This window comes from Natator depressus, chromosome 2 (assembly GCF_965152275.1).
Source record: "Natator depressus isolate rNatDep1 chromosome 2, rNatDep2.hap1, whole genome shotgun sequence".
NCBI classification, from domain to species: Eukaryota; Metazoa; Chordata; order Testudines; family Cheloniidae; genus Natator; species Natator depressus.
The window spans coordinates 77,092,597-77,117,902 of record NC_134235.1 but is presented as its reverse complement, the minus strand read 5'-3'; the positions used below and the strand labels follow the sequence as shown (position 1 = coordinate 77,117,902).

The following is a 25,306-nucleotide window of genomic DNA, read 5'->3' as shown; positions in this document are numbered from 1 at the left end:
CTGTAGCTCACGAAAGCTCATGCTCAAATAAACTGGTTAGTCTCTAAGGTGCCACAAGTACTCCTTTTCTTTTTACGAATACAGACTAACACGGCTGTTACTCTGAAACCTGTACTTTTCTCAGTGAGGATTTGTTTTTATTGCTGGTTTAAATAATGATTCAGTGTGCACGTTAATCCTAGTGCTGTGTCACCCTTAGAGCTGGCTGGGTACCAGAATTTCTGTTCCATGTGAAATACTGACATTCTGAAAAAAATAAAGTGATGAAATTTCAAAGTTCCCCACAAAATGAAGTGTTCCAGTGGTCCCAAATTTTGATTAAAACATTAAATATATAATATGTAAAGGGTTTTAATAAAATGAAATTAATCAAAGGACACTAACAAAACTGACTTTTTCCCATTGAAAAACTGTCAAAACTGACATGTTCCTAGGAACTGTTTTGATTTTCACAAACCTACTTTTTCAAGAAACAACAGTTCTAAAATGTTTTGACCTGCTCTAGTCACTACAATTGTGATTATTTCCACTTTAGTAAATAAGGGACCATTAATATTTGGGCTTTACCTGTCAATGCTCAGGATTGGTGACCTTTCTATGTCTCATCTACCATGTGCAGATAGCCAACATTCAGGTGAAGAGTTACCTTGTTTTACCTTATGCTTCTTCAATTTTGCCATCAAAACCTGACTGCTGGCAGAAAACTTTACTTCTGGTATTCAGTCCCACCAACAGCTCATGAATTACCAAATACATGAGAATGGTGGATTAAAACCCTGAACAATAAAACCTTGGGACTCTCTTTCAGACAATAGTTTCCCAACAAGTACCATTTCTTGCTTGAAACAGCCTAGGGTTTCCTCAATTCCTATAATACTTCTGTGCACTGCCTTTTCCTGCCCCATTCTCTAGTATTGGTTTTCAGTCTACAGAAGGTCTAGAAAATGGCTATTTATTAGAACCTTTGTGCCCTTAGAGTATGAACTCTACCTTGCAGGAATTCTGTTTAACATTTTCTGCCTGTTGTAAACAGGCCTACAGGTAAATTATAATAGAGTAATTTTTCTGTGTTTCTGAGCCTATGAATTAAATGGTTAGCCTCCTTTCTTTAAAAAGGAAAGTTTCTCTCCCACTGTGGCCACATTTCTCTTGACAAAAATACTGAAGTATAATGGCAATTTTTTAGACACACACACTAAAACAGAAAACTTAAAACAAGGTAAGACGACAACAATGGGTTTCCCCATCACATCATTTAAAAGCAAGGGAATGAATAGTTAAGGAGTTCATAAATTGTACAATGCCCACACAAAACACACAATTCTTATCAAATATTTAGAAATGCATATTTCTTCACAATACAGCAATCAGAACTTTAACTGTGGGAAGGTTTTAATGTACATTTATCAACTTGTTTTCAGAAGCTAAATATTTTCCTAGAGTGGCATTGTTAAGTGGGAAATATCAATTGTTAGATTTTTCAACAGACAATATAATTTTTTAGTAAAGTGCTTAGACCAGAGGTGGGCAAACTACGTCCCGCAGGTCGCTCCTGCCCGGCCCCTGAGCTCCTGGCCCAGGAAGCTAGCCCCTGGCCCTTCCCTTGCTGTTCCCCCTCCCCTTCAGCCTCAGCTCACTGCACTGCCGGTGCAACGCTTTGGGTGGAGAGTTCTTGCTGGGCAGCACAGCTGCAGACCACGACCCGACGCTCTGTGCTGCGCGGTGGCATGGCTGGCTCCAGCTGGCGGCATGGCTGCCTGTCCTGGTGCTCTGAGCGGTGTGGCTGTAGCGCCATCAGCCTCTGATGGTCCAGGCAGAGCGGTAAGGGGGCAGGGAGCAGTGGGGTTGGATAGAGGGCAGGGGAGTCTGGGGTGGTGGTCGGTGTGGATAGGGGTCAGGGTGGTCAGAGGGTGGGGAACAGGGGGGGTTGAATGGGAGCAGGGGTCCCGGAGGGGCAGCCAGGAATGAGAGGAGGGGTTGGATGCGGTGGTAGGGGGCAGTTAGGGGCGGAGGTCCTGGGGGGGTTGAATGGGGCAGGAGTCCCAGGGGGGCCTGGCCATGCCTGGCTGTTTGGGGAGGCACAGCCTCCCCAACTGGTCCTCCATACAATTTCAGAAACCCAATGTGGCCTTCAGGCCAAAAAGTTTGCCCGCCCCGGCTTAAACTACGTTCAAACAAACATTAGTCTAATAGGAATGTATATAGTATCAGTTTATGGTAAAGGCATGTATATCTGTAGAGTTGCATTTGATAGCAACAAACAGCAATGTTTACATCTGTTGTAGATTTATATTTTGAGGTTACAGATGGAAGAATAGTATTTATTTTTGTTCACAATTAAAGTGATATGCACAACAGTACACTGTTTATGTGGGCAGTGTAAGATTTACAGTCTCCTCCGCTATTTGGTTCTGTGCTTTTGGATCCTTGGCTTTTGTCAGTGATGTGATGTATCTATCAAATCATCGACAGTCTTAATTATAGAGACTTATTTGTAGGGTTTTCCAGCTTTCTTTCCTAAAAAAACCCAATCTCTTTTGAGGAGGAAATGAAAGCATGCTAAAATATTTAAATAAATGAAATTCCCAGGTCACAAGAGGACTAAAATTAAAAGTAAACGGCACTTGTCAAGCTAAAAGTGGCTTTGGTGAAGCCCTGCTAGAAAAAAAACAAACCAAAACCAAAAAAAAAAAACCCCACTCTTGTTCTCTAGCAAGCTAATTTAGCCATGAGTATATGTGCAACACATCCTCCCTTCACTCTGAATGCTGGCAGAATGCCAAAATACTACCAGGATATCTAAGTATCCCATCCACGATTTGGACTTTGGCTCCATAGCCAGTGTCTAACCAACTAAACATTCAAATTAGTCAGAAGATCACGGATGTGTTCTTCACTTATTCTGATCTGCATCCCTTCCCTTTTATTGTCTATTATAATTTGCTAGTTATCCGGTCAGGGTATATTTTGTGTGAAAACTGAAGCAAAGTAGACACTGAGCAGCTCTGCCTTCTCTCTTCTGTTACCAGCTCACCTTCTCCATTGAGCAGTGGACCCATACCATCCCTGATCTTTCTTTTTTGTCAGACATATGTGTAGAACCCTTTCTGCTCATCTAACATTTCCCAACTTCTAACTCACCCTTTGCCTTGGCATTCCTGATTTTGTCCCTAAATGCTCACATATTCCAATGTATACTTCCTTAGTGACACGTCCCTCCTTCCATTTCCTGTATGTATCCCTCGTCAGCGAAGCTCTCTGTGCCTTAGTCAGGACATCTGAAAAGCATGGATTTGCCTTTATTCAGTGTACTGTAGCTCTCCAAGCACCCTTTGTAATAATTGGGCCTACAAATTTACCCTGATTGTGATTCAGCTGTAAAAAGTGAGTGTAAGTTCATCAGATATCACAATAACCTGTAACAAATGTTGATGGGAAAAGGTCTGAAAGGACAGACAAAGACTGGATTTTGTCCAAACAATGTAACTCAAGGACAGAGTTAAGATTGGGCTTGGTAAACAAGGAAAGTGTGGAGCTAGAAGTCTGTGAACCAAAAATTGGTGTGTCAGAAACTAGACCTAATTTGTGGACAAAATAATGAGGAGATGGCCTCGTCTGCCCACCACGTCCTTTTTGGGTTCTTAAAGACAGACAGAAAAACTGGCTATTGGAATGAGCTTCACCATCATTGCTGCTAACCTCATCATCTCCTGAGACACTGGACCTTTGTCAACCCAATACTGAAAGATGTTCTGACCAGACTGGGCCAGAGAGAGGAACCCATCTGACATTGCCTCCTCTACTGGCTCCAGCTGAATCCAAACCAACACCGAGAATAAAATGGGATTGAACTGTACAACAGCTTCAGCCCATCCCAACTAATTACTCTTTCCCCCCCCAAAACAGCTACCACCATCTTTGGTACTATCTTAATCTGTCAAACAAGGGGTTTTCCCCTGCTTCCCAAAAGTCTCTCCAGCTAAAGGAAACAAGGGATGTTGCTGAACTGAAAGCCTTATTTAATACTTTACATTTCAAACGTTTTAACTGTTTTTTCTTTTCTTTATTTCTAATAACGGTTAAAAATATTACCATGGCAACCACCATTACACTAAGGCTGAGGTCTCTGAGTACCAAACCTTGAACCTTGTTTAACACTGTTTAGTGTGGGATAATCACTGGGTCATGTTAACACCACTCATGTATTCCATCTAAATCAATACAACGCACCTTACTTGCAAGGTGGACAAGAGTTCTCTCTATTTTACCACTGGTCTAATTACAGAGACTTGAGCCAAATTTGTATGATAGGCACCGTGGTCTAATAGATAAAATATGGAACTACTGCTTAGGCCAGATTCCATCTCAGCTTCATGTTGGCATGGGATGGTGAGGATATCAGTTGGGAAGGCCTAAGGAGATTTCCCTTTTGTGTAGCCCACTTAGGCATCGGGAAGAAGTAAGGAGCTTATTTGCTAATCACCTGGTGCGTACACTGCCCCAAAAATCATGAGGAAGAGGCAGGAGAGGGCTCTACCCTCTACTATGCATTACCCAGAGATGTCTGTCTGCAGAGGAGATTAAGCTGCAACACTCACCGTGAGATATCAGAGCACAGGTTGTATGGCTTCTCTGGGCTAGAGTGCCAGGGAGAGTATTTCCTGGTGTTCCCTCTAGCTAGCTCTGCACTGCACCTTACTCTGGGACTGCGCCTACAAAGAACAATCAAGCCCTCAAAGTGCAGTGTTCTGTTCCTAGCTCTGACACAGTTTCTATATAACCTTTAGTAAATCAGTTAAGTCCTAAGCCATGGGGGCATTTTGGTAGGAAATGCATCTGGAGACACTTCACCAAGGACTCTGGAATTTCCTCTCACACTGTCAAGCGGCCCTGCCCAATGCAGAAGGTGCCATTTATATTTTTTCCTTAACCACTTAATTGACAGGTCATGTTTTGTAGTTCGTATAATGACAATTCCTTAACCAGTATACAATTCCTACTCTTGGAAATTGCTCCTTGTAAGAGGCAATGCCAAAGTTTACCTGTGTTTCAGATGTTGTGGTGTAATGTAATTTCGGTGACAATGAGGATGCAAGGAGACAGTTTTCAAAGAGGAGCCATCTTAATCTCAAAAAGAACATAATCAAAAATTCCAGAAACATTCTAGTTTCCAATGATACTTAAACCTGCAGGAGTTGCAAGGAGGAGTTTTCCATTTACTCACATTTACAAGGGCCATGAAAACCTGCTGTACATATTGTGGCTGTGACTGCACTCTTATTATTGAGAGACTACCCTGTTGCATAATAAAGTAACACTCAGCCTGCAGAGCAGAGACTGACTCTTCAGTCTCCACCCCAAAGCACTGGGACTATACCATCCACCAGAGGGCAACATGCTTATCTCTCCACAATGAGAAAAATCCTCATGCTAGCTAGAAATTCACTCCACAAAGACCATTAGAATGGCAGTTATCCTGCTCTTATTCCTTACAGAAGCATAGAGTTCTGGAAAAGGGACTGGAATATTTTACTTATAGTGCAGATGGTTTAATAAAAAAAGACTTGGACAAAAAGTAATAAAAATCATACATAGAAGAGACAGTCACTCAGACTTCAGGATTCATCTACTTTCTCTGTCATCAGTCTTTCACCTTATCCGCTATAAGCCTTTTATTGCTACCCTTGCTATCCCAAAATGCCCAGTTATGGGGTGGGGGCGGGCGGGGACGACTGCTGACTGCCCATTTTCCAACCACTGCTGCTATGGTGCTTCAAGGCCAGCATTTAGACCAAGCAGTTCCAACCTGACAGTCCTGCAAAAGATACCTTTCCACAAATAAAAGGAAAAAACTTAGTGGTCAGAAGAAAGTTTTTTTGCAACATAATTTCTTTCAAACCTCTCATTGCCAGTTTGTATTTGGCTTTTTATTTAGAAGCCAGTGCAACTCAGACTCTCAATTTATCAAAATGCCAGAGGAAAAAAAGCTCTATTTTGATCTAAGGAATGGTAGGAAGGAAAACAGCACAATACAGACAATGGATTTCAAGAAGGCAGACTTTAGCAAATTCAAGGAGTTGGTCGGTAAGTTCCCATGGGAAGCAAGTCTAAGAGAAAAACAGTTCGAGAGTTGGCAGTTTTCAAAGAGACATTATTAAAGGCACAACAGCAAACTATCCCACTGCATAGGAAAGATAGAAAGCATGGCAAGAGACGACCCTGACTTAACCAGGAGATCTTCAATAGGCTGAAACTCAACAACAACAAAAAGTCCCACAAAAAGTGGAAAGTAGGTCAAATTATAAAAGGATGAATATGAATATTACAAGTATGTAGGGAAAAAATTAGAAAGGCCAAAGCACAAAACGAGATTGAACTAGCTAGAGACGTAAAGGGTAACAAGAAAATATTCTAAAAATACATTAGAAGCAAGAGGAAGACCAAGGACGGGGTAGATCCGTTATTCAGTGGGGAAGGAAATCAATAACAGAAAATGTGGAAATGGCAGAAGTGCTAAATGACTGTGTTTCAGTTTTCACCAAAAAGGTTAGAAGCGATTGGATGACTAACATAGTGAATACCAGTGAAAATGAGGCTAAAATAGGGGAGACACAGATGTCTTCAAGGTCACCAGGGTCTGATGAAATACATCCCAGAAAACTCAAGGAGCTGACTAAGGAGATATGAGCCATTATCTTTGAAAAGTCGGGAGAGATTACAAAGGACTGGAAAAGGGCAAATATATTGCCCATCTATAAAAAGGGAAATAAGGACAACCTGGGGAATTACAGTCCAGCCAGCTTAACTTCAGTATCTGGAAATATAGTGGAGCAAATAATCAAGCCATTAATTTGCGAACACCTAGAAGATAATAAGGTGATAAGCAACAATCAGCATGGATTTGTCAAGAACAAATCATGTAAAATCAACATAACAGCTTTCTTTGAGAGGGTAACAAGCCTTGTGGATGCGGGAAACCAGTAGATATGGTATATCTTGACTTTAGTAAGGCTTTTGATGCTGTTTCTCATGACCTCATAAACAAACTAGGGAAATACAACCTAGATGGAGCTACTATAAGGTGAGTGCATAACAGGTTGGAAAACTGTTCCCAGAGAATAGTTAACAGTGGTTCACAGTCAAGCTGGATGTGCATATTCAGTGGGGTCCCACAAGGATCAGTTCTGGGTCCAGTTCTTCATCAGTGATATAGATAATGACATAGAGCAGTGGTTCCCAAACTTGTTCCATCACTTGTGCGGAGAAAGCCCCTGGCGGGCCGGGCCGGTTTGTTTACCTGCCGAATCCGCAGGTTCAGCCGATCGCGGCGCCCAGTGGCCGCAGCTCGCTGCTCCAGGCCAATGGGAGCTGCTGGAAGCGGCGCAGGCTGAGGGACATACTGGCCGCCACTTCCAGCAGCTCCCATTGGCCTGGAGCAGCGAGCTGCGGCCACTGGGCGCCGCGATCGGCCGAACCTGCGGATGCGGCAGGTAAACAAACCGGCCCGGCCCGCCAGGGGCTTTCTCCGCACAAGCGGTGGAACAAGTTTGGGAAACACTGGCATAGAGAGTACACTTAAAAAGTCTGAGGATGATACCAAGATGGGAGGGGTTGTAAATACTTTGGAAGATAGGATTAAAAGTCAAAATGATCAAGACAAACTGAAGAAATGGTCTGAAGTAAATAGGATAAAATTCAATAAGGACAAATGCAAAGTACTCCACTTAGGAAGGAACAAGCAGTTGCACACTTACAAAATGGGAAATAACTGCCTAGGAGGGAATACTGCAGAAAGTGCACAGAATCTGGGGGTCAAAGTGGATCACAAGCTAAACAGAAGTGTAACACTGTTGCAAAAAAGCCCAAACATCATTCTGGAATGTACTGTATTAGCAGGCGTGTTGTAAGCAAGACATAAGTAGTAATTCCTCCGCTCTACTCCGTGCTGATTAGGTCTCAACTGGGTGCCACATTTCAGGAAAGATGTGGACAAATTGGAGAAAGCCCAGAAAAGAGCAACAAAAATGGTTAAAGGTCTAGAAAACATGACCTATTAGTGAAGATTGAAAAAAAAAATTTTGGTTTTGTTTAGGGTTGCCAACTTTCTAATTCCAGAAAACCGAACACCTTTGCCCTGCTCACTGCCCCACCCCTTCCCCGAAGCCCCACCCCCCGCTCACTCCTCTGCCTCCTTTTGTTGCTTACTCTCCCCCACCCTCTCTTACATGCTCATTTTCAATGCAAGGCCCAAACAGGACTATTTATTGTTTTGACAGATGTATTATACTAAGTTCAGGTTTTATTTGTTACAGGATGCTAGAACTGGCAGCAAAATAGTCAAAAAAGGTAATTTTTAAAAAAAATGAAATTTCACAAAGGTTTTCATGATTCTTCCCATTTTTCATAAACAGCTCCATGGTTTTTCTTTTACTAAAAGTATTGTAATTGTGTGTGGAATTAGGACCACACATTATCACAGTTGCAATGGATCCATTAAAGGCCCAATTCTGACACCTAAATAAAAATCCATAGAGCACAACCACCTGTCCAGATACCTATATAAATAAATCTGTAGAAACCGACTCCCACACCTACATGCAGATAGGCACATGTATTCGTGTACACAAATCTAGCATGCACTAACACATAGGGTGACCAGATATTCCAATTTTATAGGGACAGTCCTGATTTTTAGGTCTTTCTCTTATATAGGCTCCTATTACTCCCCACCCCCATCCTGATTTTTCACACTTGCTGTCTGGTCATCCTACTAACACATATTCTTCTAGACCCCAACTAACATCAGGGCTCCAGGTTGGTAGGTGCTGGACATACACATAAAGAGAGAATCTGCCACAAAGTTTATAATGTAACAAGACAAAGGTGGGGAGAAATGTATGATACATTGGCTCTTCTGCAATTACTAGTCAACAACATTCACTTTTTAAGAAATAATAGTTTTCTTTTAGAGCTCCCTTCTCTTTTAAAAACTTGTTATGAAATGAATACACATTTTATGTCAATTTTTTTGTGCAAGCCATCAAAAGGAATAAAAGTCAAAGAGTTAGGCTGCAAATTTTATTCACACAGGTATACACACATGCAGCAATACACACACCTCCCTACACAAAGACACAGTCTCTTACACACTTACAATGCATGCACTTGCCTACACAGAGACACTTTCATACACTTTCAGGGGCTGCCTAAATCACCCAGCCAGGAAGGGAGGAGGGTGGGCTGGAGGGGAAAAGATAGGGCGGGGGATTTGGAGGTGGAGAAGAGGATGGGGAGAGAAAGAGGCAAGGACGAGAGCAGGGTGGAGGTCAGAGGGGGAAGTGAAGGAGAGAGGAGGAGGCTGGGTGGGTTATGTGGGGTAGATGAGGATGCAGGGGGAGGCAGAAGGCTACAGGTGTGTGAGGATGTGGGGGGCACAGGGGTGTATAGGTATATAATAGGAGTGCAGCAGTGTATGGACGTGAATGGGGTGCAGGGCTGTGGGAGGTGGAGAGGATGGGTGGAAGAGCACTGTAAGGGATACAGGACTGGGATGGATAGGTGTGGGGGTCAGGACAGGATGGGTCAGGGAGGGATGCAGTGAGGGGGATGGGGGTGCAGCCCCATTCCCAGCACTCGGAGACAGAGATACACATACCTCCAACTCCTGGGTGCTGGCAATGGGGTGACAGACAGACCACAGTTCACTGCAGAGCACACACCGCAGCTTAGGCCCAGCCACATGAGAAGCGCAGGGAGAAGAGGGCCAGGCAGCAGTGGGAGAGACGCGCACCACAGGACCCCTCAGCAGCCACCTGCTGAGCGCTTGCAAGTCATGCTCGCACTAGTTCCTCCCCTGCTCTGACCCAGCCAATGGGAGCTGCACCTGTGGGTGGGGCAGCATGTGGATCCCCCTGGCCACCCCTACGGCTAGGAGCCGGACATGCCGGCTGTTTCCCAACTCGGGAGCTGCATGGCTGTTTCCCAGGCAGGGAGCCTTCCAGCCCTGCTGCACAGCACAGCCAACCGGACAGTCAGATTGGTCAGTGGTGCTGACTAGAGCCACCAGGGTACCTTCTTGATCGGGAGTGCTGGTCCAAAACCAGACACCTGGTCACCCTAGGTTTGTTTGTTTGGAGAAGAGAAGACTGAGAGGGGACATGATAACAGTTTTCAGGTACATAAAAGGTTGTTACAAGGAGGAGGGAGAAAAATTGTTGTTCTCCTTAATCTCTGAGGATAGGACGAGACACAATGGGCTTAAACTGCAGCAAGGGCAGTTTAGGTTGGACATTAGGAAAAATTTCCTGTCAGGGTAGTTAAGCACTGGAACAAATTGCCTAGGGAGGTTGCGGAATTTCCATCAGTGGAGATTTTTAAGAGCAGGTTAAACACCCGTCAGGGATGGCCTAGTCTTGCCATGAGTGCAGGGGACTGGACTATATGACCTCTTGAGGTTCCTTCCAGTCCTATTATTCTACGTACTGAGAAGCAATACCAACAACTACCTTAGTTCATTGTAAAATACCATGCATGAGTACTGAATTGATTATTAAAGCTATGACATTGGCTTCTCGGGGTAATGCCATAAATGGTCACTGCATTTGCATTCCCAGGTCACCACTAAAAGTAGCCAGCTTTGTACTATACCAGTCCAGATGTTAAAGAAACTGCTGTAGTTTATTTCGACCAGCTCGGCTGAACATTACAGTCCTTTCCTTACTGTGGTAGGACACCATTCTCAGCAGGAGTTTTGTGCAATGACCCAATTCCTACAGGAAGGATAGAAAGCAGATGTGTGTGTCTGAGATCTTGTTTACCAGAAGGAAGAAATGGAGCGATCAGGATTATTTCAGTGTTTTAACATACGCTGTTGAAGAGAAGAGAAAAAAGGCATACTGTAACTTGAAGCAGAAGTCAGGTTATGTTCTTTATGAAATCAAAGATACAGACAAGGATGTATTCATTCCTAGCTTCATAATACATGCAGGGATCACTTTACATTAAAAATAAAAAGACACCAATGTGATCTAATATTTTTGCGTAACAGCATACTTTCTTGTTCACCACTGATTTTTCCCCCTTTGCTGTTGGAATTCCTCAAGGAGCCATACTAGGGCTCTGGACCGGACTTCTGGGTCACTTACATTGACATGAGCTGGACCTGTGGGGACTCATCAAAATGAGGGGGGGGAGGAAGGGGGGGGAAGAAATGAAGCCACTGTCCTTTTCTATTCTCTGCTTCTTGTTCTTCTTTTGCAGACTTCAATATATCCAGCCAGCATAATGTGGCTAGGGAAACAATTAGCTAAGTCTACAAATTAGTTGTTGCAATTAAATTGCTTGTAATTGCCTAGTGTTATTATATTTATACATACAGCAATTATTAGATGTACGAGATAAAAGCCTTTAGACAAAAGAGCACTTACATTTCAATCTCTATATCACATGTTGCCACTGTGGAAGACTCACCACCGATGTGCTTCCTCATGGCTGGACACAGCAATGCAGCTCTTCCTGTCTAGTATCGCATGCCGACAGTTGCTCTGGCCCTGTAGTGGTCCTTGGCCAGGTCATTTATAGTTTCCCCTTCCAGAGTAACAGGAAGTCCAACCAACAAAAGTCTAACAAATCATTCCATGATCTCATGGCAAGGCCTCCAGCCCCTGACACTGGGCCCAGTGGACTTATACTCTTCTCTCTAGGCTGTGAGTTGTCTAGATCCCCGCTATGTCAGGAGGCTTCCCAGTGGGTGGTAGGCAAACCCAGACCCTCCCTCTACAATGGGTTCCAGTCCAGGGACTTTGGAACAATCAGCCCAAGTCTGCTGTGTCACAAATCTTGTTGCTTCCTTCCTACCATTAGTCTTTCCTGAGGCCTTCTCCAGCCCCTTCCTGGGCTCATTGTAATGACTACCACCTCCCCTGGCTTCTCCTCAGACATTTAGTTCCTGTCCTTGTACGAGGGGCAGACACAGGAGACCACGCCAATCCTTTGTCTTCCAGGTATCTCCCCTTTCTAGTGCCAAGAGAATGACTGTAGAGTTCTTCCCTCTCTCCCTGCAACCCCTCAAACTTCAGTCCAAACACACTTTGGTTTTACCATCTCTGCCTCTTGGGGCTTCACTGCTCTGGCTTCCTCCTAGCTCAGGACAACCCACCTCTGGCCCCTGGCTTCATTGCCCTCCCAGGCTTCCCTTGAAGCTTACTCTAGTTCAGGCCTCCCCCATCCATTAGCCCAGGAGAGGAAACTCCCACCTACCTCTTACCCAGCTAAGTCTCCTTACTTTCCTACACTCTCACTGCCTTGTGCTCCTTCCTTTATGAAGGTCCAACTTCTCCCCAGCTGTGTTTGATCATCAATTATGCCTAATCCACCCAGGTGCCACCCAGTGGCCTGACTGGACTCAGGGTCCGATTGCTCTGTCCTAGAAGGGAGCACCAGCAGGTGAAAAGGATTTGAGGGAAAGGATGCTTTTGGGTCCAGTATACAGCTGTGCAATAGTTTCCTTCTAACCCTGACACTTGGGCCAGGGTCACCAATTTTTGATATTCAATTAATTTAGACTACGTTTTGGGTTAATATGGGTCAATTTATGTTTTATGGGTGTAACTCAGGCAAAATTCAGAGCTTTCAGAGAGTTTCAAGCTGAGTTTTGGGGAGTTTTGGCGAGGTGGGGTACACTGCAGGGTATTTCTGGCTTCTGCTGCTACTGGATCCATATATTTATTGCTGAGGAAAATGTGCTTCAAACTATTTCAGAAACATCTAAGCCCATAGCAGAGCTATTTGCGGAGGCAGACAGTGGGACCAAATTATACCGTGAAAAAGAAATATGGAGGCATTGCTCACCTTTCTTCTACCGACTTGACTTTTTCTTGATAACAGAACCATTGTGCAGAAAATCAGTGTCAATTTCAGGTTTTCTGTCATGGATAGAACATCATTTGCATCACCTGAATCAGAAGGTTGCCTCTCCCTACAACTCTGTAATTACATGCTTGAGCAATTTCTGGAACAACTGAAACCTATGCATGACTCACAAAACAAGCATACAAATCAGCAAGAGGTCGATGTTTTGATGCACAATCTCTGCCACTCGTTGGAAATGCTCAGCAGACCAGTGAGAATGATAAAATCCTTAAAACTGAGTATTGCTGCATACAGTGCCATTTTTAATCTGCTAATAATCTTCCATTATTTTTGAGATCTCCCCTGATTTACAGCTTGGCAGAGGTTGCTAAATATGGGGAGCACATGGAGAATTCTGTTTCCAAGCTGGGAGATGTGGTCACACAGTGAAGGACGTGTGAATGTCTCAGATACATTCACTGCTAGGCTTGCTACACAAACTTGCCAGCCACAATCACTTACAGGAGACTATGCCTGTTGGACTATCAGTTTCTTAAGCAATTTATTAATAATAAAAAAACCCAACCATGCACCTTTGGGTCAGTAGGGGCTTTGCTAGAAATGCAAAATATGTGTTAGTGGAAAATATATGTTTGCAGTGTTGCTCAGTTCATGCTTCCAGAGAGAATGGAAACCACAGCAAGCAGGCAGAGATCACTAAAACTCCTTTGTACATAGATTAACTAGTAATTCACTAATTCATACATTTGGGAATATCTTCTCATATTAGCTTCAATGGCTTTTCTTCAGCTATAATGTGGTTTATGCTACTGCTATTGTGTTTTAATAAAAACCATGAGATTAGAAATCCTCCCCTGTGATTACTGTCCCAGAGCTGAAATGCGAGATGTGAGAAAATAGAGCATATACAATACCCAGAAACCAATGTGAACGCAGTTTTAAAAAATTAAGAGATTGGATGTAATGTGACATGGCTTCTCATGGGATATACTAATTCCACTCAGAAGAATTAGCCTACTCAGTTGTCCCTTTGGGACTTGCAAATAATGCGAGTAATGCACATTTAGGTGATAAATTTTGCATGCGATCAGAAGCAGTGTCATTTATTCTGTGTGGTTTCTCAGCGTAAATTCTAATTATTAAGGAAATTCTAGTCACATTATTATGGTATTATACTATCGGAATGGTAATATGGTAGGCAGCATCAGCACATTGGGGCAGACACTATCTTTTTGTTTTTGTTTGTACAGCACCAAGCACGATGGGTCACAGCCTACGCCCGGGGCATCTACGCGCTATTTAATAATAAATACCATCTAGTAGTTATTGCAAGCCCCTGGACACCAGGAAACATGGGCTTTTATTCCCAGCTCTGTCATGGTTGGCTGAATAACAGAGTTAGTCACGTAAACTATCTAGGCCCCTCACTTTTAAACTAGGGACAGTAATGTTTACCCACCTTTGTAAAGCACTGAGGGTTGGGTCCACATAGGGACTTAGGCACTGCAATGCTGAGCATCATAGTACCCAACTTTTAGGTACCTAGAAAAAAAAATCACAGGAACAACACTGATCCACAAAGCCTGATTTAGACACCTAGGCTCCCTATACAATGCATGGCAGGAGATAGGCACCTTAGAATGAAATCCACAACAGCCAACATGCTAGGTAGGGAGCTGCCTAAACTAGCCAATGGGAGATGTCGACAATAGAAATGTGCCCTCTCTCAGAGACAGGTGCCTATGTCTGGGCTACAAGAGGTGCCTAAATCTCCTTGCAATCAACAAATGGACTCTGCCTCATGGAATCAGGCAGCTCAGAGTCCTAAGACACCTCTTGTGGGAATGACTTGGAGATGGTAGCACCAATGGAGGTGGTAGCACCACCAATGTCCACCTTGTAACTTTTAGCCTGCTCACCGGCTAGGATATAGAAGACGCAGGTTGAATTTCCCCTCTCTGCTACAGGGGAAGAATGGGAGACCTCTGTTAAAATCCTTTTTCCCTCTGTAGCAGAGAGGGGGAATTGTACCTGGCTCTCCTATAGTCTAGCAGGCGAGTGCTCTAACCACTGAGCTATGGGACATTCTAATGCCATGCTCCCTCTGTCTCTCTGATTGAAGCTGTTCCCCTGTGGATTAAATAAACAAAGGAGTGACTGGAGCTGGGCAGCCAGGAAGGGGACAGGACTTGGGGTTTCCAGGTTAGCCTAGCCCGGGCATGAGCAGCCACACCGCAAAGCCATACCTGGGTTACTAGGTCCTCACTGGTGCTGAACTAGCCAGTGTTCTTAGTGCTGCAGTAAGCCGAGCTGCTCTAGGATTCTTTTCCAGGGAACTATGGGAGAACCTGTCTGCCCTGGGTACCTGTGGGGAATGGTGGGAAGGCACTGAAGACCTAGCTGCACTCAGGTGGTTTAGCCTTCATTCTCGTTGCAAAGAGGGTGGATTAAAAGCCTAAATGCAAGCTTCGCCTAGGCTTTTTACCTATCCCGCAAGTCGGGCCAGCTAGCCCAGGTTAAAAGTGTTATGTTCATAACATAAAACACAGATAAATCAGATTAAAAATCACATTAAATACTCTTGCTGAAAGGTTGCCACATAACGATAACACACAGTAACCAAAAACATCATCAAAGCAGGCTGTTCCCTCAGGCACAAAGACAACTTACCCCACCGTGTGTTAGGCTGGTTATTTCCAGACTGCCCACTGCTACATTGCACACTTCACTGCAGAGCCCCTTAGCCTGCAAGCAGGACAAGGGGAGAAAGAGCCCTGGGCATTTAAGCGATAACTTGCCATTTTAATACAGTTTTCAATACACCTCAGAAAACCCCACTAAACTCAGGTCAGCTATTTGTGTGTGAGGATGTGAGGGGGGTTAAGAGCAACTGCAGTGAAGATGTAGCCTCACTTAAGCTGCTGCCACCAACTCCGGCTGCTGCTGCTGGTCCCTGGCTCTGATCCAGCAGGGGGAGCCAGCAGCTGGCTGATTGCTCAGCAGGAGCCTGAGACGTGTCTAGTGGCTAAAATTTGCAACAGCAAGCAAAGACCTGAGGTGGACAAGCCAAAGAGGTATGTCATCATCTCTACAGCTGTGTCATTCAACAGTTCCGCTAATGCTTGGGACATAGAGTCCCATCCTCTGTGCTTTCTGACTGCAGCCATACAATCTACGGTTCAGATGCTTGACCAATGGCTAGGATTGAAAACATACATTCCGTGGCAAGATGCTCTCAGAAATCTATGGGAGAGCGGTCCTCCTTGCTTCTCCCAGGCTGGTGCTATCCTTTGATTTCTGCATCAGGAAACTGATTGCACCTGGGAATTGTCATCACACAAGAAATATTCATTGCCCATGTTGAGACACCAGTGCTCAGTCCCAATATCACACCCCTTATTCCCCACTTGCACTCAATCCACTGCAGGATAATAACTCTTTAAGTAAAAAGAAGCAGTCCATCAGATTTCCTCTTGAAAGAGCTCTATTGCCAAGTAACTAGCCACGTCCAGCACTAGTGGGTCCTGGAAAGAAAGAAAAACCACTTGCAGGTAAGCTTCACTGTTCTTAAGGTGGGTCAGCTGCACACCTTGGGTTTGCATTATGCATAGGGTGACCATATTTCCCTTAACTGAAAATAGGACACACGGGGCTGGCCTGAGGCACCTGGATTTGCCACTTCCCCCGCCCAATTCCTCCATGCCCCCAATTGAGCTAAGTAGCAGAGATGGGGAGGAGGGAAAAGGAATGGGCATTGTATGGGATCTGGGCAGCAACGCAGGGTGAGTGTGTGTAAGTACTTTTTGGCTCAGAGCCAGGAGGTGAAGCTATTGGACTCTAATCCAGCTAGCAGTGCAATGCCCTTTGGGGGCTGGGATAGCAGAGGGGCAGGAAGGAGGCTCTGGGTAGTGGGAGGGATCAAGGAGACTCCAGATAGCAGCCCTCGGGAGGTTGGGGGAAGCCAAGATGTGGCAGAAGCAGGTGACTGGAGGTGGAGTGGGGAGGGAAAGAGGCCAGTTGGGGCAATGGCGGGGCTGGAGAGGGCTCCGGGAATTGACCCTGAAGGACAGAGGGGTGGGGAGGACATGAGGCCCAGGTGGGTGCTCCTGGGACAGCTCGAGGGCTAGGGGCCAAGGCATGGGTGGGGACTCGGCGGGTTGGGGCATGCTGTGTTTGGTGCCCTGGCACAGGCAGATATTGTGGGACCTGGTCGGGCACTTACCAGATGGGTTGCCTGGTAGGGCCTGGGGCCCACAACTTGCTGCTGCATGGCCCAGCTGGCCTTGCTGTCTCCATGGAAACCAGACACTACACCAAGCGGAGACCAAAGAAGATTTTTAATTAGGACCCCAACAGCGCTGACCTCTGATTGGGCCACAGAGTGAGCATGTGACACCCCATTGCTCCCTGATTGGAGGGGCAGGGCATAGAAGAGACACATTGGTCAGGCTCCAGCAGGGCTCCAAGCACAGCACCTGCGCAGCCTCTCAGTGGTGGGTAGGGCACAGATCTTGGGCTGCCTTTGTGTGTGTGTGTGCGCGTGTGTATAAACATCCCCCCTGAATGTTGCCACTTGGCCCCTGAACATTTCTCTATGCCCAGTTTTCAAACAGTGGGGCATTTGTCCCATTTGTTCTTGTCAATTGATGGCAAGAGCAAATGGGACAGATGCCCAGTTTTGCCAAAAAAAAAAAAGTTAGGACATCCCAGAGAGAGCTTAAAAAAAGGGACTTTCCCAGCCAAAACAGGATATATAGTCACCCGAATTACACCACACAATGCGACTGTAAAGGTTCTTAGTCTGAAAAAACTGTCACAAATGTGTCTGTCACGTTAGCAGCAGAGTCACAGATCAAGCTAAACATGAAGGATGCCCCAAGAATGAAATCCTGGCTATTCGCCTCCATCTGTGAAGCACTGGCTATGATCCCTAACAATCAGCAGCTTATACATATGTAATTCATCCTTCCCTGTACTACACTTCAGCAAGTCAGGTACTGTAACACTTGGTGCAGCTCTTAAAACATTAGGTCAGCGTACAGGCTGGAATCCAGCACTGTAAGACATGAACTGATGACAGATTGAAGACATTTGGATTTGAAATAAGCCAAGAATCAAAGAATCAAAACAAAAATCAATGTATATGTCTTCACAACTTCTGCCAATGAAGCATTGCTAGAGCCGCACTGCTTGGCTGGAAACCCATTGCTGCCACCCAGTGGTGATGTACCAGCACTTGCCACCTTGCTGCTCCTGTGTGGCCAATATTGTGAACAGACAAAACAGATTATGGAGGCAACACAGGAAGTTTTAAAAGATGAGGTATTGTGCTTTTGGGATAATAGAAAAATGAGGTGGAGGCAGTGTATATAGATACTAGTTTTAAACTGGATAAGTATTAGGTGGTTTTAACAATTAGGTGTCTTTTTTGGCATTTCAGCTGTAAACAACACACCTAACAACCTCATCAGGAATTAAGGTGACTAGATGTCTCGATTTTATAGGGGCAGTCCCAATATTTTGGGCTCTCTCTTATTTTGGCACCTATTACCCCCCCCCTTCCTGATTTTTCACACTTGCTGTCTGGTCACCCTATCAGGAATGGTTTTTGCCCCCCACAGATGAGGCATCTGACATTTGAATGAATGCTTCTGCTAGGGTGACCAGATGTCCCGATTTTATAGGGACAGTCCTGATATTCAGGGCTTTTTCTTATATGGGCACCTATTACCCCCCCACACACACTGTCCCGATTTTTCATATTTGCTGTCTGGTCACCTTAGCTTCTACCTGCTTAAAATGTAAGCATTCCAAGACACAATAGCTTTAAGAAATGTTGTGTATGGATGAAGATGGGTAAATAGAATGCCTTCTGCAGTATTCTGTAATACATTCAAAGTACTCATTGTTTATTTACTTTTCTTTAGGATGCTGCTGTTGCCAGCTTACGTACACACTAACACTCAATCAATTGTTTAAAAAAATACTTACATTTCACAGGAAAGTGGAAGGAAATACTATATTTATAGGGATGTTGGGCAAATAAAAAAAATACTCTAATGGTAAAAGAGACCACCATATTTTATTGACATCATCTCTTAATTTGTCATCTTGGGAAACTTTTTTTATTTTTGAATATTATCAATATGCTACAGGTCCCATTTTCAAGTATATCCTGAACACACACACACACACACACACACAAATACCCTAAACATATCTTGTACACACGCGCACACTCTATACCAGTAGTTTTCAAACTTTTTTCCTGGGGACCCAGTTGAAGAAAATTGTTGATGCCCAACAGTGCTGGGGATGAGGGGTTTGGGGTATGGGAGGGGCTCAGGGCTGGGGCGGAGGGTTGGAGTGTGGAGATGAGGGCTACAGGGTGGGGCAGGGAATGAGGGATTCAGGGTTGGGGGGGGCTCTGGGCTGGGAGTGCAGGCTCTGGGGTGGGGCTGGGGATGAGGTGCTTGGGGGTGCAGAAAGGGGTTCCGGGTTTGGGGGGGCTCAGGGCTGGGGCAGGGGATTGGAGTGCAGGCTTGGGGCACAGGCTTACCTCCAGCAGCTCCTGGACAGCAGTGCAGCCAGGGTGCAGAGGCAGGTTTCCCACCTGTTCTGGCACCGCTGACTGCCCTGTACCCCAAAAATCTACCAGCAGCAGGTCTGGCTCCTAGGCAGAGGCACACAAGTGGCTCCATGCGGGAACCAGCCAATGGGAGTGTGGAGCTAGTGTTCGGGGCGGGAGCAGCGTGCGGAACCCCATGGGCTCCCTGCCTGAAAGCTGGACCCACTGCTGGCCACTTCCAGAGTGCAGCACAGTGTCGGAACAGCTAGGCACTAGCCTGCCTTAACTGGGCAGCACCGCTGATGGGACTTTTAATGTCCTGGTCAGCGGTGCTGACCAGAGCCACTAGGGTCCCTGGGTGCTGAGCAAGGCGTCCCAGTGCTTTACATTCCAAATATAGTGCCCATCTATAAAAAGAGAAATAAGGACAACCCAGGGAATTACAGACCAGTCAGCTTACCTTCTGTACCTGGAAAGATAATGGAGCAAATAATTAAGAAATCAATTTGCAAACACCTAGAAAATAATGAGGTGATAAGCAACAGTCAGCATGGATTTGTCAAGAACAAATAGTGTCAAACCAACCCGATAGCTGTCTTTGACAGGGTAACAAGCTTTGTGGATAGGGGGGGAAGCGGTAGATATGGTATAGATCTTGACTTTAGTAAGGCTTTTGATACTGTCTCACATGACCTCATAAACAAACTAGGGAAATACAACCTAGATGGAGCTACTATAAGGTGCGTGCGTAACTGGCTGGAAAATCATTCCCCAGAGAGTAGTTATCAGTGGTTCAGTGTCATGTTGGAAGGGCATAATGAGTGGGGTCCCGCAGGGATCGGTTCTGGGTCTGGTTCTGTTCAATATCTTCATCAATGATTTAGATAATGGCATAGAGAGTACACTTAGAAAGTTTGCAGATGATACCAAGCTGGGAGGGGTTGCAAGTGCTTTGGATGATAGAACTCAAATTCAAAATGATCTGGACAAACTGGCTAAATGGTCTAAGTAAATAGGATGAAATTCAATAGGGACAAATGCAAAGTACTCCACTTAGGAAGGAACAAGCAGTTGAACGCATACAAAATTGAAAATGACTGCCAAGGAAGGAGGAGTGCTGTGGAAAGAGATTTGGGAGTCATCGTGGATCACAAGCTAAATATGAGTCAACAGTGTAGCGCTGTTGAAAAAAAAAAAAAGCAAACAATTCTGGGATGTATTAGCAGGAGTATTGTAAGCAAGACACGAGAAGTAATTCTTCCACTCTACTGCACGCTGATTAGGCCTCAACTAGAGTACTGTGTCCAGTTCTGGGTGCCACATTTCAGGAAAGAGGTGGACAAATTGGAGAAAGTCCAGAGAAGAGCAACAAAAATGATTAAAGGTCTAAAAAACATGACCTATGAGGGAAGATTGAAAAAAATGGGTTTGTTCAGTCTGGAGAAGAGAAGACTGAAGGACATCATAACAGTTTTCAAGTACATAAAAGGTTGTTACAAGGAGGAAGAAGAAAAATTGTTCTTCTTAACCTCTGAGGATAGGACAAGAAGAAATGGGCTTAAATTGCAGCAAGGGCCGTTTAGGTTGGACATTAGGAAAAACTTCCTAACTGTAAGAGTGGTTAAATACTGGAATAAAATTGCCCAGGGAGGTTGTGGAATCTCCATCATTGGGGATATTTAAGAGCAGGCTGGACAAACATCTTTCAGGGACGGTATAGATAATACTTAGTCCTGCCTTGAGTGCAGGGGACTGGACTAGATGACCTCTCGACGTCCCTTCCAGTTCTATGATTCTATGCTACCACCCAGTACTGTGTCGCAACCCGAATGTTGAAAAACACTGCACTATACAGTGTTTATACAAACAGTGTTCACCATTATAAGTCAATATTTACCCTCCACCTACAGCACGGTGGTATTTAAGGCACTTGGATACCATGGTGGTGGGCATGGTAAAAGAACCATGATAGAAAAAAAGAAAACCACAGTGGTTATTTCTCTACACTTATAACAGCAAGAAACTGCAGTGTGTTAGAACCACTGGTTGGAAAATATAGGCAAATGTATAATTTTTTTTTAAAATGCCACATGTAAAATTGAATCTCTGTGAAAACTTAGCCTATAGTTTCATTTCATGCAGTTTCTTTAATGACATTGCTTTGTTAAGCAAAACAGAGAAGTTGCGTGTCACAGCTCGGGGAAGGACCTGCAGGCCAAGGAGTAGATTCTCTTTGAAAGGTACATGTTCATTGTGACTTTCTAGGTGATTAATAGTGTTCAGATATCTAAATTACATTGCACTTCAAATTGACCAATTTATCCAAGATCATTAAAGCTTACATCCGCTGAGTGACCATGCAGCTTCTGAATGTCAACTTTTTAGCCAGATGATGTTTCTCAAGACAATTCACAGCACAATGTAACTTAAAAATATTTTCCTGTTGGAAACACATCATGGTTAAGAAACTGCTGCTTATCGGAACACCCTCATTATGATCAGTTTTTACAGCAAGGACTTTTTCAGTGCCACAGATTGTTTTGAACGTTGCTTTCTTTGCGCTGTTAAGCAGGAATGCAGGAGAGGAACAAGGGGAAGCATAAATACATAATTACATTGGAGATATATAAAGGGGGTGAGGATTTACCTATATAGTGGCTAAGATGGTGTGTTTGCAGTCATGCCCGTAGTAAGGGACTGTACATTGTTGTGTTCCTCCAGGGTTGCCCCAGGGGTAAGATTAGGATATACAGTCTCTGTGTTGCTCTGGGGAAGGCATAAGCTGCGACAGGCCTGTACCTGTTACAATGTATGCTCCAATGTGCTGGCATAGCTAGGCCAGGAAGCATGTTGGGGGAGGTGGAGTTACAGGCTCTCTGCACCCTTTCACCCACTTGTGCAAGTGTTTGTGTGCAGCACCTAGCAGCTGTGCCCCAAAGACTCCTTGATGCCAACTGGCAGAGGGCACAAGGGAGCATAAGGGTTCCAGAGATCCCTGGGGTCTGGTATCCACAGACTAGTTCACCAAAGAATGTCATGCAAGGTCTCTATGAAAGTCTGTCTCACACTGGTCTTCATAATCACTGCAAAATGTACGTATGGGTAATATGTAAGGAGCTCTGTATCTATGCTGAACATTTTACTCTTAAGGTCTGAGAGTTGGGGCAAGTCGCTAGCAGTTTATAAACAAGTTTCTTTCAGGCAGAAGATGTTTATCTAATCAGTCTGCCCACGTGTAAATTAAGTATTGTATGGTTCACAGTCTGAGCAAAGTGCTAATCAAGTGATTGCAAAGTCTCCAGGGGAGATCTGAGACAGGAAAACACAAGCAGCGGTGGTTATCCTTTTTGCAAGTGCAGACGATGGATTTTTTTTTTTTTTATTGTAACTGTACGGACAGAGACAAACTGCATCCTCCACTGAGGAGGCAAGAGAACAGCATGACTGGTCTCATGAATGGAAGATCACATCCAAGCCTGGCTGTGATACGCAAGAAGGATTTTGGGTGAACATTTGCTCTGTATGCGATGACAATGTTATGTTCCGTTCAGCAAGTTAAGTTCAGGCTCCAGTGTGCATGTTACTATTTTATGTTATGTGTCACCCTTTGTTTCCAGTGTTTCCACTTGTTATCTTTCAAATCTCTGTTCTTTGTTAAATATACTTAGATTTGTTTGTAGAGAAAGCAAGTGTAAGTGCTGTGGGTTAAGTGGAGCTATGTTCCACAGTGTAACTGGTCAGTTGTGGTACTTCATAAATGAGATTTTCCTACTAGAGTGAAGTCTGCTGGAAAATGCACAGACTACACATTGATATTGTTGTTTGCATTGATGTGTGAATTTCAAATCAAGAGCTGTAGCCAGCCAGCCCCACAGAGTTCATGAAGTTTACTGCTATTTGCCTTGTAGGTTCACTCCTCCAAAGCTAGCAGCCTGAATGCACCAATTAAGCTTGCCATGAAAAGCAAGCCTCAGATAAAGGAATTAACAGAGGCACGAGTGATCAAGTACTGCTAAAGTGAAATGTGATTCAGGCTGAGAGAGAAAGAAAGAGACCATGCGCCAGTGTGTGCCCATACAGATGCAACTGAGTCGGTGGGTCACAAGTCCGAAGCTAGGCTGGCATGTTCAGAATGGTAATGAGGGAAGAAGGTATGTAGATTTTGTTTTTCTTAAAAACATTTCAAAGAACCTTAGAGGAAAAGAGGAGGCTGGATCAATGATCTTCTGCTTTTTCATGCTAGTAATGATGATTAACCTTTATGTCAGACTTTTATCCATCAATCTCAAACACCTTTACAAAAGGAAAAGTAAGTATCACTACCCCCTTTTACAGATGGGGCAACTAATGTACAGGGAGGAGAAATGACCTGCCCAAGGTCACACAGGCTACAGGTGGTTGACATTTGAATTTTGAAATGCAGACATTTTGAAAATTTGGGTGGTGGAGCTGGAGAATTTTGTTATAACGTCAGGAATTTTCTCCCCTCTGTCCCCCCAGCCCAGCTCCGTAAGTGACAGAGCAAGGAACAGCCCCAAATCTCTGGCTCCACTCCAGTGCCCTACCCCTTGAACCACACTGCCTGCCGAGTTTTTATTGTTACCATAGGATCTTTCCCTCTTCCAAAAAAAAGGTAAAATGCATACTCCATACAGATCTAGAATAATCAAGAGAGGAAAAGAAACAGTTTATTCAAGTACCAGTTATCTAACTGTGAAGTTATGACTGATTTTTTACTGTAAAGATATAGCAAAATTAATTAATGATGGAGCAAATAAAGTGTTAACAGAGTTTGAGCACAAGCTGTAACATTCTTTTAAATATCCATTAACTATTGCTTCGTTGATAATAAATTACAATGGGGCGTGTAAAATCCACCTGAATGCCAAATAAACTTCTTATAAAGAGGTGCTAAAGCAAGAAATGCTAGATGAATTCATAATGATGAGACAAATGCCTAACCATAAAATAATGATTCAGGAAACCAAGTGAAACTGGTTTTTACTACGTTTTCTTCATCATCTATCTAAAGACTCATCTCAAAAACTGCGTAGGATAGAAATTAATGTATTGAGTAAAGCAGATAAAAAAAAAAAATCAGAGCGTGGCCACACCTCTGTATCCCATTTGGGTAGAGGCCACTGTAGAGAGGAGATTATAGATCCTCCAAAATACAAGGGATAAACTTTATCAACATTAATGGGAGTCACAGTTAAGGAAAAAGGATGCCTTTGTTTGGAACAGATGAATTAACTTCTCTCCAAATTTATCTTAGAGAGGAAACAAGCATGAATGGAACCTGCTATGACTGGTCTCTGAAGACTCAGCAGCCAGACCCATAAGATTTTCTTATCTTGCATATTCAGAATTGATGGAACGCTGTGCAGACACACATGTAACATTTTCTGTTTACCAGTAGAGGCCGCCGCACACTTCATAAAATTATCACATGTATATGACCAATTAGTGTATTAACTTACAGGGTAGAGTCAGGTGGTGACCAGAAGCTGGATCCTCATCAGTCCCAGATTGTTGCTCTGTCACTTTTAGCAAAAATAAATGGGCTCTCTTAGCTTTGTTTTCTCTTGTGTGTTTTACTTGTTTTTTTCTAGTCTCTCCAACTAAGGGATATTTTAGCTTGAGTTTAACCTTCAAACAATAAGACATGTTGACAATCTGGATGGTAAGTAGAATTTTTGCCTCACATTTGTTACAGTTTGAGTCACCGCATATTTTCTGCAGCCTTCCTCACCTAACAAAAGACACTGAGGTTATGGTACAGGTTGATGGGCCTTGGCTCAATGGCAATGTAATGCGTGTGCTTTCTTCTTCTTCTTCTCCTCTCTTCAGGCATCCCAATGGGCAGAA

At 44.1% G+C, this 25,306-nt stretch overlaps 1 long non-coding RNA gene across 1 annotated transcript; it reads left to right on the top strand.

The window, feature by feature from the left end:
- The first annotated feature begins 23,135 nt into the window (after positions 1 to 23,135).
- Positions 23,136 to 25,051, top strand: LOC141981442 (uncharacterized). Its single transcript, XR_012637779.1, has 3 exons — positions 23,136 to 23,589; positions 23,939 to 24,071; positions 24,714 to 25,051. It is a non-coding gene; the product is annotated as an uncharacterized LOC141981442 (long non-coding RNA).
- The last annotated feature ends 255 nt before the right edge of the window (positions 25,052 to 25,306 follow it).